The 22,711-nt window shown below is 39.4% G+C and overlaps 1 pseudogene; it reads left to right on the forward strand.

Annotated features, from left to right (window-relative positions):
* Window positions 1-4,494: 4,494 nt before the first annotated feature.
* The window catches only part of LOC145401247 (zinc finger BED domain-containing protein 5-like), a 28,125-nt pseudogene continuing 9,908 nt past the window's right edge, over window positions 4,495-22,711 (forward strand).

A 22,711-nucleotide genomic window follows, 5' to 3' on the forward strand; every position in this document is an offset into this window, starting at 1 on the left:
TTCTTAATGTATTCTGTATTCATAACCAGAAATAAAAGATGTCTTTTATACTGCATGAAACACTACTTCTCCCAACTTTCAGACTTTTTAACAGTTCACTTCTTACCTAAGGTAAATGGCAATCCTTTCTTCAACTCCAGCTGCACGTCGGTAATTAGTATTCTGTTTTCTTATGTTGGGTGCAGTCAACTCCACTAGCATTTTAAACTGTTCAGTGGTCATCCTAAAATAATCATAAAACTTGTCTGAATTGTTTATCAAATCTGGGAACAAGTGTCCGAAACTCCCAAAATCAGGTCTTTTTGCATTAATTTCATGCACCCATATTCTTCTTGGACGCCTACGCCTACGCCGCCTCAGCCACAGCAACACCTCTATTTCAGCAAGAGCGTCTACGTCCATCCTCGTTCAAGTCAGCCTTTGCACTACTCCCTGTTGATTCGGGCAGTTTGATTCTGTCGGTATGAACGGCGCTGATTCAAAATGAATCGAATCAAATGATTCTCCATGAATTGAATCGAATCGAATCGCTTGGTGTGAACGCAGCCTAAGTCATCTGTTGCCTGGTAATTTACCACAGTATCATAAACATATTGTAATTTTCCTTATTTATTTCCTTCATTAATTTCATTAAAATTAGAGGAATCGAATACAGAAGTAGGATAACGAAATGTCACTGGCTTCGCCTACTCAATACAGTAAAATTATTTATACCAACAATGCCGTATAAGAAATTTGATTCTATACACGTGGACATTAAAATATTATAGAGGGAAAAGGGTTGTGCTGTGTGTGTGTGTGTGTGTGTGTGTGTGTGTGTGTGTGTGTGTGTGTGTGATAAAAACTTTCTATATTCTTGTAGTGATGTTTTGTAGATTAGTTATATATATATTAGACTTGTGGACGAGCGGTTGTTATACGTGAGTAGCTTTGTAAGTAGATAATCTTCGTTCCCATTTGTCATGCAATGACAGGAGAGGTAAAGAATAGTATGGGACTATTTTTATTTGTCTTGGAAATATTAACCCACTGCGTCCCAGAGACGTGAATTCACGTCCTCACATGATGTGCACTCATATCCCGGAGACGTGAATTAACACGGCAACATTACAAGGTCCCTAATTTGCACAATTTTCAATTTTCGTAAGTGATTTCGCGAGTGATTTTCGGCACGTATACACGGGACACCTTCATCTATTCCTCTACAAGATGCCAAGCATGGACAATGCCTTACACTTCATAACCTTTCCCCCCCCCTGCACGCCATTGTCTCGGCAATTCACCTGTTACCAGTGACCTTGCCAATAAAGACATTCAGGGCCAGAGTGATTCCCCAATCGATGACAATGTGGAGGACAAAGTTTACATAGCATTAGAGGAAGAAACAGTCAGAAATGATGATCAGGTAATGTGGCAAAAAAAGGTCATGAATGGTGATGAGTTAGTGAGTGAAACAATGCTTATAATGCCTATATTACTGCTTGAAAACCAATATACTCTTGTACTACATATAAATTCGTACCAAGTAAATAAATAAATACTGTTTATGAGTGGATAAAATAGTTACCCTCCCATAGAACTCGTTTTCTTTGGTGCCAGCCTGTTAGAAAACCCAGTCAGGTAAGGAGGTACTCGTACCTAGATCGAATATTTTAAACCTCAGGTGAGCGATTTCTCTACGAATTTTCGATGTTTCTCACCAAAAGCGGATGTTTGAGCCAAAAAAAAAAGGTCTAATAATGTCGGGACTGTGGCGTACCACTGCCCAGAAAACGTCGGGATGGGGCGGGTTAACAAAGTCTCTCACACACGAGTGAAGTATAAGTAGAGTCCTGCTAGCTACCTCCCTGTCTCTCTCTCTCTCTCTCTCTTCCATGTTGCTGTGCCCTTCTCCCTCCTATCTGCCGGTTCTATGGCCTGTCTCCTTCTCAGCTCTGCTTCCTAAATTCTGGTGAAGTAGGGGTCGTGTCACGTGTGTTACTCTGTGGTTGGAAAGTTCCAGAAACCTGTGTGTGAGTATGTGTCTATGTGTGTGTATGGTCACTAGGCTTTGTTCGTATGCTATCTCACTGACACACTACCTAGATCATCCCCTGACTTGCTACTTCCTGTGTATTGTCAACATTTCCTCAGTAAAGTTGCAAGATCATTTCCTTTTCCCAGGCTTGCATGGAGCTGTCTATCCATCTATTTATCTATCTATCTATTATGATTTGTAATTATAATATGGAGTCCTGACATGCACGCCAGTCCTCCTCCTCTTAAATTCATCTCCCGTTCCTCTGTTACTTTTGTTCGATATTTCTTATCGTCTTTCCTTTTCCATCTTATATATAAGGAAAAATCAGAACGGTTCTTTGTAGAATGTATTCCTTTTTATTTTCATAGAGGGAACTTTCGTTACTTCATAAACCTTTCAGGCTGATGATGTTGCTTGGTACTTTTTTCCAACATCCTTTACTACAAAACATTTCCTAGATAAATGGAAAAGATATCATTGCAGTTAAAGGGTTAAATAAAAGTTTTGTTGCTTCGATTAGCTAGAGCCCCTGACATGTTTATCTGATGGTGGCTCGGCAAGACTGACTCAGAACTCCTACTCGGGCCAACGGGTGAGTGGGCGGGGCCAAGTGGGTGGGGCACAAGAGAATCAGGGAAACGCTAAGGGTATAGTAGAGATTGTATGTAGGGTGCAAAGTGCTTGTAGGTGTGACTGTAATGTTGGAGTGGCTTTGGATGTGTGTGTAGTCTGTGAACCAAGTGTAATCACCCTACGCAAACCGACTGGGTACGAGCATAATTAATGTTAAGTGGCACTGGTTCAACCACAGCACCTCTTATGTCCGCCAAAGCAATACGTGGCTGGGCGAACACTCCGAAAGTTTCTTACGTTGGCGGGACGCGAGCCCTCGTTCTCACATGTACGAAAACGCACACTCAACAACTGTATCATACAGGGTCATATATATATATATATATATATATATATATATATATATATATATATATATATAATTAGACACCCAGGATTTTACATTAGTTATTTTTATTTAATCTTCTCATCTATGTTGTAAAGTAATTTTGTCTTATCCTTCACCTTTACCATATTATTGAAAAAATTTATTGGTTAATTTTATACTAGTTATGCCTAATATTATCAGACATCACACAACTGCAGAATAAAATTAACCTATCTATCTATCTATCTATAGCCCGACGCCCTAATCAATAATTGTTTTTTTTAAGCAGTGTGACAAAGGAGATGGGTAAGAAAAATAATGTGTTGTATGTACAACATGGATAACAAGAAAATAAATAAAATCTCTCATCTAAAATCTGGTGTATATCTAATTCTCTCCAACAAGGAGAGTATGTTCTCATCCCTGTATTTTTGCTTGTTTGATAGTTTCTTTGTCTGTTAACAGCATTACTAAAACACTAAAAGAGGTATTTGAACCAGATTTGGTGAGTAGAAAGCCCATGTCCCAGGGAACAATTGATTGACTTTTGTAACCGACCTGGATCGTCTTACAGATTCGGGATCCAGAAAACATTTTTTGTGAAACCCTAATCAGTGATGAGAAAGTCTAACCCACTATGAAGAGTGTTGTGGAAATTATGTTGCCCTTGACGGAAAGATGCACTGCATGGAGTGCCCTTATACTTATAAATAAGTTCTCCGTCTGTGAAATTTTTATGGACCTTTCCTTTTTCCTCTCCAACAAGGAGAGAATGTTTTCTCTTCTGTTTGTTAGTTAGTTTGTTTGTCTCTTATCAGAATTACTCAAAAACAAAATGAGAGATTTGTACTAAATCTGGTGGGTAGGTAGCCCATGTCCCAGCTCCCAGGGAACAATCAGTTAATTTTGGGGACGATTAGAATTGTATTACTGATTCTGGATCTGGAAAACATTTTTTATGAAACCCTAATTAATGATGAGAAACCCTAATCCATGATGAAGAGTGGTTGGGAATATCTGTTGCCCTTGTCGAAGAGATGCGCTCCACTGAGTGCCCCTCTCATATGCAGATCAAAAACTAAGATGTCCAAAAAATGCACCGATTCTGATGCCTTTCTTTGTCATGCCTTTTGAATTTACTTTCTGGTGATGAAGACCTGCCTCAATGTGTAGTATGTCACAAAATGTTTATGAACGAGATCCTCAAGACATCAAAGTTCTTAGCTCACCTTCAGAAGAGCCATCCAAATCTACAAACAAAGATCCGGCCTATTTCCAGTGCCTGGCTTTAGCACTGACAGGGACCCAGTTTGGTTCATCGGGAATCCAAACCCAGAAGCTTCAAGTTGCAATCAAAACATCCTATTTTGTCGCGTATAATGTTGTCCAACACCTGAAATGCCACACCATCACACAGAATCTGATTATGCCCTGTGCACATGACATGGTAAGTAAGGTCTGTGGAGAGAACCAGGCAAAGAAGCTGAGTGCCATATCCGTTTTGTACAACACGGTCCGCTGACAAGTTGACAACATGGCGTCAGATGACAAGTCTCAGTTTATAATGGAGATCAAGGAAAGCTCATATGGCAAATTTTCTTCACAGTGTGATGAATCGTGCAATGTTGCCAGTTGTGCTGTTCTCCTTGGGTTAGTCTCTTACGCACAACAGAACCAAGTCAAAGAAGTGTTCCTTTTGTGCGAGAATCTGCTGGCGACTACAAAAGGAGAGGATGTCTTCAATATCATCAACTGATTCTTCATCAAGGATGGACTGGATTGGAACTCTGTTCAACAGGTAGGGAGAGATATATACAAGTAGTTTTAAATAGTATATAAACAACGAACTACATATATACAGTTTTATTAACTACAAATATGTAGCTATAGCTAGAATTCTCTATGTGATTCAGATAAGAAATATTTTACCATTCCTACCAAAACTAAAACCATACGACGGAGAGGATGTTTATGAACGAATTACCCTATATTTTCTTTTCATTCCTGGACTCTGTTGATGGGGCGCCAGCAATGTCTGGCGGTCACTGTGAATTACGGGGTCTCATACAATCTGTGAATCCAGAAATCACCGTGGACCATTGCATCATTCATCAGTACTCGCTTGGCCTAAAAAGCCTGTCTGCTAGTCTGATACCAGTGTTCGACAGCATATTGAATGCTGCCAGCTTCATCAAGTCGAGGGATGCGAGCTCCCACATGTTCAAGGAGTTGTGCAAGGAAGTTGGAAAGTAGTATCAGGTTCTGCTTTACCACACGGATGTGAGATGATTGTCACAAGGCAAGGTTTTATGTTGAGTAAGCGAGCTCTGGAAGGCTATCCAGGAATTTCTAGAACAAAAAGGATATCTCTTTACAGCCAGTTTTGCTGATAAGGAGTGGCTTGTCCGACTGTGTTACTTGACTGATATATTTGCGGAGCTTAACAGCGGGAATCTGCACCGTCCTTTTCTTTACATACCTCGTTCGAGGTTGACGGTGTCCTCAGTTTAAACTCGTGTTGGCACTTTGCTATGCACAGTGCTAATCTGTATACACTAACTCCGAAGTACACATATTCTCCACTTTAGTGGCCTGTCCTGTGCACAAGAGTTGTTGGACCCCAGTACCGAAGCTTATAACTATATTTCTCTTTGTTAAAGCCATCCTGCACTCTGTACATTCTTCCCCAACTCCAAAACACAGTTCCTCACTTGGACACGAACCTCCCCTTTTCCCCTCCTCTCTCTCTCTCTCTCTCTCTCTCTCTCTCTCTCTCTCTCTCTCTCTCACACACACACACACACACACACACACACACACACACACACAGCATTATTTTGAATTATTTATGAAGGTCATCTCATTAAGCTGTATCCTCCCGACTAACACTTTTTCCTTGTACCATTTACCATTTTTAACCATGATTTTCCTATTCTGATTTCTCCTTGTTGATTAGAAAATTATGCATAACTGCAATTTTAAACACTTGGTACGGTACATTACTGCTTTCTCCTACGTAATTATTTTACATGACACAAAATTATCCAAATATCGTCAACAGCGTTCATTTAAACATAAACTGTAGAATTCATTAATACTTAGTTCCAAACTCTAATACCTCATTGTTGGTCATGACACAGAAACAGTAATGATGCAACAGTAATAGATTCACCATAAAAGACTGGTTTGAATCTGATTTATATACAATTCCTCTCTGGCACTGATTCGTGCCTGTAATGAAATTACTGTGAGATGCGGCAGTGTGAGGTAATGTAGCGTGAGTAGTGACCATGTGAAGTATAGCAGTGTGTCGGATGTCAATGTGACATGTGGCATTGTGAAGTGTTACAGCGAAAAGTGTGGCAGTGTGAGATGTAGCAGTGTGAGGTGTCCCATGATAAAATGCGGCAGTTTGAGGTACCGTAGACTGAGTTATGGTAGCGCTAGGTTTTACAATGTGAGGTTTTCCAATATGAGGTGTCGTAGAGCTGCCTTCATCAGCGTGAAGTGTGACAGAGTGAGATGTTGCAGTGTGGGGTGTGGTAGTATGAGGTGTATCAACGTGAGGTGTTCCAGGATGAGATGTGGCAGAGTGAGGTGTGTTATTATAAGTTATGGCAGTGCTAGCTATTTCATTGTGAGGTTTGGCAATATGAGCTGTCGCAGTGCTAACTCTGTCGGCGTGAAGTATGGGAGTGTGAAGTGTTGCTGTGTGGGGAGTGACTATGATGTCACTGATAGGTGTTGCAGAATGAAGTCTTGTAGTTGGAGGTATGTCAGACTGAAGTGGCAATGTAATGTGTAACAGAGTGAAGTGTACTATTGTGAGGTGTTGCAGGGTGAGCTGTGAGGTGTAAAGTAAGACAGTGTAAGATGTGGCAGAATAAGGTATGGGTGTGTTAGATGCTGCCGTGTGAGTTATGACAGTTTCAAGAGTGTTAGAATGCATAGTGGCAGTGTAAAGTTTGCCGTGCAACGTATGGCAGCTTGAAGCTTAGCAAGCAGTATGAGGTGTACAAGTTGAAGGTGTTGCTGTGTATGGTGTGAGAGTGGGTACTGTGTCAATGCGAGATGTGGCAATATAAAGTGTGCCAGTATAAGATGCTGTAATGAACAGCTGCAGAGTGAGGTGTCGCTGTGTGATGTGTAAAAGTATGAGGTATGACGATGTGAAGCGTTGCATTATGATATGTTACAATGCGATATAATGCACTTTGAGGTAAGGCAGTGTGAGCTATTGTGAGGTGTAGCAGTGCCATGTGTTGCAGTGTGAGGAATGGCAAAGTGAAGCGAAGAAACTGACTGGTCCCCACACGAAACTCTGATCAATATGTCACCGCCTGACTCGTCCACTCTTTATACGGGCGGACCATTGGCACATTCACTACAAACTTTTTTTTTTTCCAGGTCGATGCATAGACAAAAGATAACCACTTTGACGTAGGCTTCTGCTTCACTCAGATATTTTGTTCCATCACATTCTCACGGAACTACTCACGATTTCGATTAACATCCCGATATCCCTGATGCATCTGCTTGGCGTTACTCAGTTTGTTCCAGATGGTATGTTTCCCTCATTATTTGTCATTTCTCACGACACGTGCTCATCCGATTCTCCCCTCCCTGCGCGCACACACTCACACACACACACACACACACACACACACACACACACACACACACACACACACACACACACACACACACACACACACACACACACACACACACACACACACACACACACTTGTTTCCAGGAACAGTGGAACACTTCATGTATCGTCTAGCAACAACTCTGCCACCCTGCCATCATCGACTATCATTATCTTTACCATCGCCGTGTAATTTCCCCCCTGTCCAGTTCTCTCTCTTGCCTGACTAATAGCATATCGTCCTTCAAATTCATGCCTGTGTTGTACTGCAGAATGTATTGCAGAGGGTTTTTGCTGTGTTGCAATGTGTGGTGCAATGAACATTATTGTGTTCTAGTGTGTAATGTACACAGTCTGTGCTGTGTTGAAACGTGTGTATTGCACAGAGGTTCTGCTGTAATGAACTGTGTGTGTGTGTGTGTGTGTGTGTGTGTGTGTGTGTGTGTGTGTGTGTGTGTGTGTGTGTGTGAGAGAGAGAGAGAGAGAGAGAGAGAGAGGGAGAGAGAGAGCTATCGGGTGTCATGTCAGGAGCATTCTTGTTATTGCAGCACTTCATTATTTTTAATCTCAACGGAGACATGTTTATATCCACTTTAGGCCAATCATATATATATATATATATATATATATATATATATATATATATATATATATTGTCAGACAGACATATATATATATATTTTTTATGTGTCCAACTCTGGGCATAGGCTTCACAGCCTGCTCCGAAGGCCGAGTAGTCCTCCTACATACCATACACCTCCAAATGTCACCACTTCGGCGCTAACACCCACCGTCCATGTTGAATACATGCTAGGGCTGTCTCATACAAGAGTGGTGTAGTGGTATTAGCGGGGGTATTTTTACGACATGTCGGCGGATATATAGATAGATAAATAGATAACTGGAAAGATAAAAGATATAGACATGGCCATAGTCAGTTAACTTCATCAGTTAAAAAACTTTAACCAAAGGCGAATGTAATCAACTGCTGGTTGCACTAATAGATTATTTACTTCATCGGAATATGGCGGTAAACCATAGTGTGGAAATGTTTAAATAATGGATTTAATAAAACCTAGAGAGCTGGACAGCCAGGCTTGGATGATGGATGGGGTTTCCTTTCCGTAAATGTTAATTTCGGAAATCTATCCAACTAATTAATAAGATGGCATTTGACTGGGTTCTCTCTCTCTCTCTCTCTCTCTCTCTCTCTCTCTCTCTCTCTCGTCTTTCTTTTGTTTACTTATTCCTCTTAGACTCTCACAGCAGTTCCTCTTTCACCTCATCAGTTCCATCCTACTTTCCCGTTCAAAACAGCTTACAGTGTTTGTATAATATTCAGTTCTTCCTCTTCCTTTCTCTTCTTATTCCATCACCTCTTTGCGTGAGTATAATTCCACGATATCCCATTATTCACTCACTTTATCTCCATTTTCCCCGGCTGTCTGATATCTGTTCTTCCTATGAACATGTTCTCTGTCTTTCTCCTCCCTCCTTTATCATCCTCTCTTTTAGTTTCTTGATATTCCACCCAGTGTCAGCGCATCATTAATATGTATCTCTCTCCTTCGTCACCTTTATTACTGTTTCTTCTTTTCTTGTGCCATTTACCTTCTATAGTATCTTAAAATGATTCTTTTTCTTCTTCGTCTACTACTAATTCTCTCTTCTTTTACTTCTTCTTCTTCTTCTTCATCTTTTTTTCTTCTTCTTCTGTTCCATCTCCCACCTCACTTTTTATGTTCCAGGTAATTTTTTGTTTGGACATTCTACTGTGAGATCAAATAATCCCGTTTCTTTAATTTCCCTCTTTTTTATTGGCGTTTCCTTTTACTCCTGTTCATTACAGTTCTTCTCCCGTTCTGCATCAACTATAAATCATTCTTTCCAGGCCCTAACCGTTTTCGTTTCTCAATTTTCCCAAACCGCCATGTTAGTTTTCTCTCTTCCCTGTTCAACCTAATCTTCTTCATCTTGTTTAATTTCTTTTGTCTCTCCCACCCCTTTTCCAGCGTCATTTGTTTCTTTTAATCTTACCGGCACGTGTAATCTTACGTATCTCTTTCCTTAATTTCTTCACTCTGCTGACATTTTTCGTTTTATTCTTCCAGTTTTCAAATGATTATATTTTAAAGAAACTTTTCGAAATGCAGGGGTTAGTTATACTGCTCCACTACTGTGCTTCTCCCAGTAGTTAAAGTCTTCAAGTTGTGGCAAGAATAAAGCAGGAAATATGTCATCGGACGCAATTCTTCTCTCCTTTTTTTCTTCACGACAATTCTGATACCAATCTTTAATGACTTACTACTGAACTGCGTCATTTCATTCTTACCATCCCGAGGTTTATCCTTTACTGCCTTCTGTATTACTGTACTTACTTTCTCTTTTGTTTATTTTCCGATTCGTCTGTCACATCCCATATTTTCTTCGTTCTATCTTCCTCTGTTTCGATCATACCCTTTCTTGCCACGATACCTGTGATATGAACATTTTAAAATTCCATATGTGTGTATGGACATCAGGATTGTGTACTGAATCTATATAGATACTAGAGGTGTACTCAGTCTAGGGCATCTCTCTAACGGGGGCAACTTAATTCCTGATCCAGAATCTGTAATAAGATCCATATCGGACTCAAAAGTTATTCCATTGTTCCCTGGAACAAGAGCTATCTTGCCGCCAAATTTGGTCCAAATCTCCCTTTCAGTTTTTGAGTACTCCTGCTAACAAAGTAACAAACCAGAGGGGCACTTAGTGGACTGCATCTCTCCGTCAAGGGTAACGTAATTTCCAAACCACTCTTTATAATGGAGTAGGTTTTCACATCACTGATTAGGGTTTCACAAAAAAAAAAAAAAAAATGTTTTCCGGTTAAAGAATCTGTAACACGACCCGGATAGGTCCCAAATGTTAATCGATTGTCCCCTGGGACATGGACTATATATCCACCAAATTTGGTCCATACCTCCATTTTAGTTTTTCTTTAGTAATCCGGCTAACAGATAAACTAACAAACAAACAAACAAGCAGGGATGGAAACATACTCTCTTTGTCGGAGAAAATCTGGAGATACAGAAGCATATGGGAGCATGTTAAGTTGTGCCTGCGTTTTGCATAGCTTTATTAAAATAACAGTTATAAACTTTATGAAATATTAAGAAATAAAAAATAGATTTGTAAAAGATTAAGAGTAAAGCAAGTTACTGATTACGGAAAAAAAAAAAATAAAGAGCTTGCCTAGAATTTATAATCACAGAGAATGGATTTGAGAAATTGTAGCTATATGAGTTTATAGATGAATGAGTTTACAAGGAAAAAAATATAAGGCTATGATAAGTAACTCAGTGATAAAAGACCACTGGATGATCGGAAAGCTAAAGAACTGTCAAAAAGTTATATTGGGTGGATTATGTATGAAGGACGAACCAATATGAAGAGTTGCATCTTTTAATACCCAGGCAGTCGAGTAACTGATCCCTCCCGTTGAAAATATGTAAATTTTTTGTTAAAGGTGGAGCCGAGAATTGTGATAACGTGGTGAATGGATGAGTGGCCCATTTTACTGGGTTCTTTATTGACTGTTCTCCTATACAGTATTTCTGCTTCTGTGCTATGAATAATTTTGGGATTTTTCCCGCCGCATGTATTACTAGACTGTTTAGTTATACTGATGATGTTATTCATTTTCACTTTGTTTATCCATCACAAAAAAATCTTTTGTTGACCTATCACTTTCATTCCTTGAAATTTGTGGTAGGTGGTGGCGATCATCATTCATTCACTTGGTATAATGCTGCCTACATTTTCCTTAATTTTTATCATTGCTTTTCTGTGTCTGGTCTTCTCTCTTTCTATTTTTCTCACCCTTTCTTCACTTTTTACAACTTTCCTTTCTTCTTCAGCTCTTTCTACGTTGAGTGACAAGCCTAATGGTTTTCTGTAATTCAGGAAATCATTTATAACGCTAGTTGGCAATGACAGACCACATAAAAGTTTGATGTGGAGCCTACCTTGATGCCTCTGTTAACTAGAAGATTATCGTTCTCTGTGACTGTCATGTTCTGGGAATAAATTTTTTTAGCATTCGTGGAGTGCTTACCTGCGCCTCACTGGCATTCACTACAACCAGATTGCCTATCCAATCCAAACGAAATTTAGTGCTCGTCTTCATCTCCATGACCATCATCTTTTAACATATTTTGTCAGACTCCTTGCACCACATACCTGCGTTGCGCCAACATTATCATTAATCATCACTGCAGTCAATTCGCGAGGACCGACCGTGCACCTGCGTAACACTAGCAGTATCATATATCATCAAAACTGTTATCTGTCGTCGATCGTACACCTGTGACGCACTCACTCATGCACCCTCTCGCACACTTCTTCACTCTCACTCTGGCTCATGCACCTTAACACTGAGTCATACACCGTCAAACATCATATATTTCACCCACTCGCACACCTTTACAGTGAACTGTACACCTTCACGCTGACTCATAAACTATAATACTGATTGTTACACCTTGACACAGACTCCTGCACCCTAGCACTCACCCATATACCTGCGCTTCAGTTCATAAACAAACTTATACCCCGCAATGTGATTCTAAGGTCACCTGAGTGTACCTGCGTCAAACTAACATTGCTTGGCACCCACACATCTACCCTAGAACTGTCTAACCCTGAACCATACAGCCTCAGTTTAACTTACATACCCTAGTAACACCAGTATATAATCGTATATCCTCATTTAGACGTGCACTGTGCTTTTCTTCATATACCCTCTCCTAGGTGAATGGTGTCCTTCTCTTACACTCGTACTGTCACTTTGCTTGCACTATGCACCTCTGTGCACACTGACTCCGAAGTGCACATATTCTCCACTTTAGTCGCCTGTCCTGTACATTAAGATTGTTGAACCCGAGCACCCCAGCATACAGCTGTGTTTCTCTTTGCTAAAACAACCCTGCACTCTGCACATTCTTCCCAAACTCAAAAACACCATCGCTTACTCGGATACGAGGCATCCCTCCCCCCCCTCTCTCTCTCGCTTTTCTTTTGTCTACTTATCCCTCTTGGAATTTCACACCAGTTCCCGTTTCACCTCATCAGTGGCATCCTACTTTCCCATTCAGATCCTGCTTACTGTGTTTGTGTGATATTCTTTTCTGTCCTCTTCTTTTGTCTTCATATTCCATCACATCGCTACCTACCTCTTTTAGTTAGAATAATTCCACGATATCCCATAATTCACCCACTTTATCTCCAATTTCCCTGCTCTAAGATCTATTTTTCTTTCCTACGAGTATCTTCTTCCCTGTCCCCTTCCTCCTTTATCATCGAACCTTCATAAAAGCTTATTATTCTGCCCAAAGTCAGCGTATCGTTATTATGTATCTCTTTCCTTCGTGCCCTTTATTATTGTTTTTTCTCTTCTTGTGCCATTTACCTAGTTGTGTTATAATGTTTCATTCTTTCTTTCTTTCTTTCTTCTTCTTCTTCTTCTCCTTCTTTTTCTTCGTCTACTTCTTCATCTTCCGTTGCATCTTCCTCCTCCGTTTTTTGGATACAGATAATTCTTTCTTTCGACATCGTACTGTGAATTCAGATAATCCCGTTTCTTTTTTCCCCTCTTTTTTAATGTGTTTCCTTTTACTCCTGTTCTTTACAGTTCTTCTGCCGTATTGCTTCTGCGTCTCATCCTTTTTCCCCGACCATAACCGTTCTCGATTCTCAGTTTTCGCACACCTCTACTCTGAAATTCCTCATCGTATTATTTTCTCTCGTCCCTGTTCAACTTACTCTTCTTCATCTTGTTTAATTTCCTTTGTCTCTCCCACCCATATCTAAAGTCCTTTTACTCATTCTTACCGTCACTTGTAATCTTACGTATCTCTTTTCTTAACTTCTTCACCCGTTGACATTTTTCATTTTATTCTTTCAGCCTTCAAAAGAATATATTTTAGAGTAAATTTTCGAAATGCAGGGGTTCGTTGTTTTAGTTCTCTCACTTCACTACCATGAGTCACCCATAAGTAAGTAAAGTCGTCTATATGTAGCAAGAATGAAGCAGCAAATATGTCATCGGACTGAATGGGCTAAAAAAAAAATTCCAGTCACATTCTTCACTCCTTTCTTTCTTTACGACACTTCTGATAACAACCTTTACCTCGAATGACTTACTACCTATGTGCATCATTTCATCCTTATTATTCTGGAATTCTTCTTGTACTGCCTTCTGTGTTACGTTCTTCCTTTCTCTTTTGTTTATTTCCTGATTCTTATGTCAGATCTAATGCTTCCTTCGTTACATCCCCCCCTGTTTCCATGATAACTTTTCTTGTCACGATACCTGTGAAATAAACACTTCAAAACTCCATAATGTATGTATGGATGCAAGGATTTTGTATTGAATGAATATAAAAACCTGGAGGGGGCACTCAGTGAAGCGCATCTTTCCGACGAGGGCAACATAATTCCGGATCCAGAATCTGTAATACGATGCGGATCGGACTCAAAAGTTAATCGATTGTTTCCTGGAATATTGGCTATCTACCCAGTAAATTTGGTCGAAATCTCCCTTATAGTTTTTGAGTAATCCTACTAACAGACAAACAAAGCAACAAACTTCAGTGGCACTCACTGGATTGCATCTCTCTGACAAGGAGAACGCAATTTCCAAACCACTCTTCATAATCAGTTAGGTTTTCACATCATTGATTAGGGTTTCACAAAAAAATATATATATTTTTCGGATCAAGAATCTGTAATATGACCCAGATCGGTCCCAAAAGTTAATCGATTGTTCCCTGGGACATGGATTATATATAAACTCTCCAAATTTAGTCCATATCTGTATTTTAGCTGTTGAGTAATCCGGCTAACTGACAAACAAACTAGGGAGGAAACATACTCTACTTGTCTGAGTGAATCAACAAAAAAACAAGGGTGAAAAGATACTCTCCCAACCGGAGAGAATCAGAAGTTATAGATGCAAACAGGAGAATGTTATGCCGTGCGTTTTGCATAGCTTCAATAAAACAACTACTATTAAGTTTGCAATATATTAAGAAATAAGAAATAGATTTGTGAAAGATTAAGAATAATTAGAGGACAGAAAAGTAAATAGCGTGCCTAGAATGTATAATCACAGAGAAGGGATTTGAGTAACTGTAGTGAGACGAACTTATAGATGAACGAGTTTGTCGGCAGTGCATGGCGTGAATTTACAAGGAAGAAAATATACGGATATGATAATCAGTTCTGTGATAAAGGACCACTGGATGATCGGAAAGAAAAAGAACTGTCGATAAATTATATTGGGTGGATTACGTATGAAGGACGATGCAAAGGTGAAGAGTTTGCATCTTCTTATAACCTGGCAGTCGAGAAACTGATCCCTCCCGTTGAAAAGATGATGCAAATTTGTTGTTACTGAGGTGGAACCGAGAATTGTGATACCTTGGTGAATGGATGTGTAGCCCATTTCACTGGGTTATCTATTGAAAGTTCAATATTCCATGCTCTTAATAAATTTAAAATACTTCCCCCGCATGTTTTACTAGACTATATTGTTGCATTGACGATGATATTCATTTTCAATGCTTGTTTAACCATCACTAAAAAAAATCTTCTGTTGATCTATTACTTTCATTCCTCGAAATTTGTAGTAGGTGATAGCGATCATCATTCACTCACTTGGTATAGTGCTGCCTACTTTTTGCTTCACCTTTATCACTCTTTTTCTGTGTCTGCCCTTCCGTCTTCCTATTTCTCCGACCCTTTCTGTAAATTTTCACTACTTCTCCTTCCACTCGAGGTCGCTCTACGTTGAGTGACAAACCTAATGGTTTTCTGTAACTCATGAAATCACTGATAACGCTAGTTGCCAAACCATAGATTAAACAAAAGGATGATGTGGAGCCTACCTTGGTGTGTCTGGTAATTGGGAGATTATCTTTCTCTTTGACTGTTATATTTTGGGAAAACATTTTTCAGGCTTCATGAGCTGTTTACCTTCTCCGCATTGCCATTCTCTACAACCAGATTGCCTATCCAGTCCAAACCAAGTTTAATGTTCGTCTTTATCTCTATGACGGTCATCTTTTAACATATTTTTTTAGACTCCGCCCACCACGTACCTGCGTCGCACCAGCATTATCATCAATCATAACTACAGTGTACTCGCGAGGACCGACCGTGGACCTGCCTATCACCAGCGCTACAATAAATTATCAATATTGTCATCAGTTGTCGATCGTACTCCTACGTCGCACTCACTCATGCACTCTTTCAAAAACTTATGCACCTGCACGCTGACTCACGCACCTTCACACTGAGCCATACACCGTCAAACATCATATAATTATTTCCACCCACTCGCGCACCTTTACACTGAACTGTACACCTTCACACTGACTAATATACTCTAACACCGACTCATACACCCTGACACAGACTCTTGCACCCTAACACCCACTCATATACCTTAACTTCGATTCATAAACTTCTACGCATACTTATGCTCCGAAATTTGACTCTAAGGTCACCTGACGTAGAGACTATACCGATGTCGTACCATCATTCCTTGGCACCCAAACATGCATCATATAACTGTCTTACCTTGACCCATACAGCCTCAGTTTAACTTACATACCCTAGTAACACCAATACATATTCGTTTATCCCTACTCAGATGTGCAATGTGCTTTTCTTCATATACCTTCTCCGAGGTGAATGGTGTTCTCCTATTATACTCGTGTTGCCACTTTGCTTTACACCGTGGTCCTCTGTACACGTATTCTTCACTTACAGTGGCCTGTCCTGTGCATAAAGGTCGTTTAACCCGAGCACCGCGGCTTACAGCTATATTTCTCTTTAAAAAAAAAAAAAAAAAAAAAAAAAAAAGCATCCTTCACTCTACATTCTTCCTCATCTCTGAAACAGTCGCTTACACGGACAGGACACGTCCTCTCTCTCTCTCTCTCTCTCTCTCTCTCTCTCTGGAAATTTGTGAAATATAATCGCACTAAGCAGGTTCATCACACACACACACACACACACACACACACACACACACACACACACACACACACACACACACACACACACACACACACACACACACACACACACACACACACACATACATTATCATTATGTATTATTGATGACGGTCACCTCATTAAGCTTTATCCTCCCCACTCCCCACTGTGACACTTTATCATTATAACATTTACCATTTTTAATCCGCGGTTTTCCTATTTTGATTGCTCCTTGTTGATTAGAAAAAAAAAGTATAACTTCAATGTTAAACACATGGCAAGGTACATTACTATATTCTTCAATGTAATTATTTTACCACTGGACACAAAATTGTCTACATATCGTAAAGAGCGTTCATTTCAACATAAAAATTTTAATCATTTAATATATAGCTAATTTCAAACTCTAATATCTCATTGCTCGTGACGACACAGAAACAGTAATGATGCAAAAGTAATAGATTCACCATCAAAGGCTGGTTTGAATCTGGTTTATATCCAATTCCTCCCTGGTATTGATTCGTGCCTGTAATAAAATTACTGTGAGATGCGGTAGTGTGAGGTAATGTAGCGTGAGATGTGACCATCTGAAACTTGGCAGTGTGTCGGGTGGCAGTGTGACGTGTGGCACTGTGAAGTGTTACAGCGAAAAGTGTGGCAGTGTGAGGTGTCCCATGATAAAATGTGGCAGTTTGAGGTACCGTAGACTGAGTTATTGTAGCGCTAGGTTTTACAAAGTGAGGTTTTCCAATATGAGGTGTCGTAGAGTTACCTCTATCAGCGTGAAGTATGGCAGTGTGAGATGTTGCAGTGTGGGGTGTGGTAGTATGAGGTGTATCAACGTGAGGTGTTCCAGGATGAGATGTGGCAGAGTGGGGTGTGTTATTATAAGTTATGGCAATGCTAGCTATTTCATTGTGAGGTTTGGCAATATGAGCTGTCACAGTGCTAACTCTGTCGGTGTGAAGTATGGGAGCGTGAAGTGTTGCTGTGTGGGGAGTGACTGTGATGTCAATGATAGGTGTTGCAGAATGAAGTCTTGTAGTTGGAGGTATGGCAGACTGAAGTGGCAATGTGATGTATAACAGAGTGAAGTGTACGATTAAGAGGTGTTGCAGAGTGAGTTGTGGGAGTGTAAAGTAAGACAGTGTAAGATGTGGCAGAATAAGGTATGGGTGTGTTAAATGCTGCAGTGTGAGTTATGACAGTTTAAAGAGTGTTAGAATGCATAGTGGCAGTGTAAAGTTTGCCGTGCAACGTGTGGCAGCTTGAAGCTTGACAACCAGTATGAGGTGTACAAGTTGAAGGTGTTGCTGTGCATGGTGTGAGAGTGGGTACTGTGTCAGTGCGCGATGTGGCAGTACAACGTGTGCCAGTATAAGATGCGGTAATGAATAGCAGCAGAGTGAGGTGTCGCTGTGTGATTCGTCAAAGTGTGAGGTATGACGATGTAAAGTGATGCAGTACGATATGTTGCAATAGGATATAATGCACTTTGAGGTGGGGTAGTGTGAGCTGTTGTGTGGTGTAGCTGTGCCATGTGTTGCAGTGTGAGGATTGGTAAAGTGAAGCTAGGAAACTGACTAGTCCCCACGCGAAACTCTGATCAATATGTCATCGCCTGACTCGTTCACTCTTTATGCGGGCGGATTATTGTCACATTCACTACAAACGTTTTTTGTTTTCCAAGTCGATGCATAGACAGAAGATAACCACTTTGACATTGGTTTCTGTTTCACACAGAAATTTTGTTCCATCACTTTCGTGTCTTTAATATTCGTTTCACGAAACTACTCACGATTTAGATTAACATCTCGAAATCCCTGATGCATCTGCTTGGAGTTGCTCAGTCTGTTCAAGATGGTATGTTTCCCCTCATTATTTGTTATTTCTCACGACACGTGCTCATCCGATTCTCCCCTCGCTGCACACACACACACACACACACACACACACAGACACACACACACACACACACACACACACTTGTTTCCAGGAACGGTGGAACACTTCATGTATCGTCCAGGAACAACCTCTGCCACCCTGCCATCATCGGCTATCATTATCTTTTCCATCGCCGTGCAATTTCCCCCCCTGTCCAGTTATCTTTCATGCCTGACTAATGGAAAATCGTCCTTTAAATCCAAGCCTGTGTTGTACTGCAGAATGTATTGCAGAGGGTTTTTGCTGTGTTGCAATGTGTGGTGCAATGATTATTATTGTGTTCTTGTGTGTAATGTACACAGTCTGTGCTGTGTTGAAACGTGTGTATTGCACAGAGGTTCTGCTGTAATGAACTGTGTGTGTGTGTGTGTGTGTGTGTGTGTGTGTGTGTGTGTGTGTGTGTGTGAGAGAGAGAGAGAGAGAGAGAGAGAGAGAGAGAGAGAGAGAGAGGGAGAGAGAGAGCTATCGGGTGTCTTGTCAGGAGCATTCTTGTTATTGCAGCACTTCATTATTTTTAATCTCAAAGAAGACATGTTTATATCCACTTTAGGCGAATCATATCACTATACATATATATATATATATATATATATATATATATATATATATATATATATATATATATATATATATATATATATATATATATATATATATATATATATATATATATATATTAGGACTCCATATTATAATTACAAATCATAATAGATAGATAGATAAATAGATAGATAGAGAGACAGATAGAAGCAAGGAGTCAGATGATGAGAAGGTATTGTGTCTGCGAGAATCGAGCAATGCTAAACATGCTTACACACTCTTAACTCAAGGAATGCTTATTAGGCACACGACAGCGCCTAGTGACCATACACACACATACACACATACTCACACACAGGCTTCTTAAACTTTCCATCCACAAGGAACACACGTGATACGTCTCCTGTTTCACCAGAATTTAGGAAAGAGAGCTCAGAGGGAGGTTAGCCACAGAACAGGCAGGAGCAGAAGGAGACAGGCCTTAGAACAGGCAGGTCAGAAGGGGAGAAGGGCTTAGCAACTTGAGAGAGGGACAGAGAGAGCGAGACAGAGAGATAGCTAGCAGGACTCTATACTTCGCTCTGTGTGAGAGACTTGTTAATATTTCCAAGACAAATAAAAATAGTCCCATACTATTCTTTACCTCTCCTGTCACTACATGACAAATGGGAAAGAAGATTATCTACTACAAGCTACTCCAGTATAATAACTGCTCGTCCACAAGTCTAATATATATAAACTCAACCACAAAGGAATCACAAAGTCTTTTATGACATTTGGTAGCAGCGAACTTATACGAACCTAGTCTACGAATCAACATTGAATTCCTACAAAATATCAAGATTGAAAACAAAAAGAATTCCTCTCACAACCAACAACACAACCAGCTCCTGACAGTATTCTCTCCAACCAGCCCCCTCCGTCTCCCCGATCATCATGCTGATGCAGAGGTGAAGAGATCACACGACGCCTTGCAAGTAGTTTAACAAAATATTGATACGATCTTGCAACTTCTACGACGAACCAGCGAACTACAACCATCTACAAAACAACTCTATAATCTTCACGTAACTTCAAGCAGCAGCAAGAAGAATATAAAACAACGCAAGTAAAGAAGAGGAAAGACCAAAGCAACAAGCACACAAACCCCCACCACTCTCTCCCGCCTACCTCCGTCGCTGATGCAGAGGTCAAGACACGCAGCAAAACACCAGAGCCACATTTATAACGCATCTTACTCATCTTCACTCAAGTTACTCATCGCTACTCGTTTACTCACCACAGCTACCAGTGTGGGAAGTTGACGTCACCATACGTGTGCTGAGACGACGCCAAGCCGTGTGTCTGACACCCCACAACACGCCAATCAACCCGTGAAGAACAACGCTATCACCACTTGCAACACCACCCACACCATTCCCACCACGGTAAAAATTAGTGAGTTACATAGTTACTTCATTTATACAATACACAGTGATAGACAATAAGCTTCTGCACAAACATATAAAACGTGCTGTATAGTTACAGCTTAAATACACATACTTACTTCAGTTATCTGCATAACTCAAACACTAAATAATCACCAACAATAAATATTTTACACTGTAAATATTCATTCATTTATTATAACATTTATCTACTACCAACGAGTGTTACCATTTATACCTACATAAAATATGTGTTTCATACATACAACTATACATTATTATATCTACAAAGTAATAAAGAAAATATACCATCACAGTTACTCAGTGAGCAATTAAAAGAACTGTATTTAACATTTATTAATTAAAGCTACCTAGTGGAAACATATAAATTAAGTTACAAGGTAAACTAGAGAAAAAAAAAAAAATGGCCAACACAAATGACGTTAGCAAGACTGAACATCTTCAACACAATCGTGAAGACAATGATTTCCACACAGTGCTGACACACATATTACCCACGATAGGTACAAGTGAACAACAAGTCAGTGTATATAGTTAATACTGTATATATGTATATATATTTTTTTTATATAAAATAACAAAATATGGGACTATGATATATCATTTTCAATAATATCTGTGCAATATAAACTAAACTTTAAAAAAGTATCCCAAGGAAATTAGCCAGTAATTATGCAACCATGAACAACATGGAAAAAGCGTACACAAGCGAAGAAAAACAAACTATAGAAAATCAATACATACAAAAAAAAAAAAGAAAGAAAGAAAGAAAAGTAAGAAAGAAAAAAGAGAAATAGAGTAAGATCACATAACAAACAAATGAAAATAAGTGTAAGCGTTACTACATATGCCAAAATACCACATAAACTACAAACAAAAAAAGCAAATTGTTGTCTCCACATGCAAGTGGCATGACACATCATCACTATCATCGACCGCAGCATATGTTAGGCCTGCAATTATTACAATTATGTAACGACAAACGATTGCATTATGTTACACTTGCTATAATTATGTAACTACAAACGATATGTAACAATTACGTAACTCCATATTATAATTATGTAACGACAAACGATTGCATTATGTTACACTTATTACAATTATGTAACTACAAACGATATGTAACAATTATGTAACGACAAACGATAGCATTATGTTACACTTGCTACAATTATGTAACTACAAACAATATGTACCAATTTATGTAACAGTTGCATTAACAAGATGTAACCTTTATGTAACTTTAACTACAATTATGTAACTATAAACGATATGTAACAATTCATAAAATGTTACAATTATGTAGTACCACAATGTTAGTACAATATTATAAGTCATACAATTATAGCACAATTCTGTATTACCAGTATCATCATACAAGTTAGGTGAAATATTAGACATTACTAAAGTTATAACTCTATGTAATGTACAACCTAGCAGTATTACCATTGCACAATTATATGCGTACGTCTGTTGTACATGCACGTCTTACAAAGTGTTATACAACAACCATTGCATTTATTCAAATATGTATACAACTTGTTTAAAATGTAATATTACTGAATAATCACTATTTACTATGAATATTATATGTATACAATATTCATACAATTATGTTACTTTTACAATATTATGTATTTCACTTAATTAGCTTATAAGTTCATTATAATGTGTATATAATATGTATTAATATGTTAGGACTATTAACTGTCGATGGTACGCCATTTTCGCGTGACCGAGCAGATATTAGGACTCCATATTATAATTACAAATCATAATAGATAGATAGATAAATAGATAGATAGAGAGACAGATAGAAGCAGGGAGTCAGATGATGAGAAGGTATTGTGTCTGCGAGAATCGAGCAATGCTAAACATGCTTACACACCCTTAACTCAAGGAATGCTTATTAGGCACACGACAGCGCCTAGTGACCATACACACACATACACACATACTCACACACAGGCTTCTTAAACTTTCCATCCACAAGGAACACACGTGATACGTCTCCTGTTTCATCAGAATTTAGGAAAGAGAGCTCAGAGGGAGGTTAGCCACAGAACAGGCAGGAGCAGAAGGAGACAGGCCTTAGAACAGGCAGGTCAGAAGGGGAG

This window comes from Coenobita brevimanus, chromosome 55 (genome assembly GCF_032717465.1).
Source record: "Coenobita brevimanus isolate Jiangsu-jjx chromosome 55, ASM3271746v2, whole genome shotgun sequence".
NCBI lineage: Eukaryota > Metazoa > Arthropoda > Malacostraca > Decapoda > Coenobitidae > Coenobita > Coenobita brevimanus.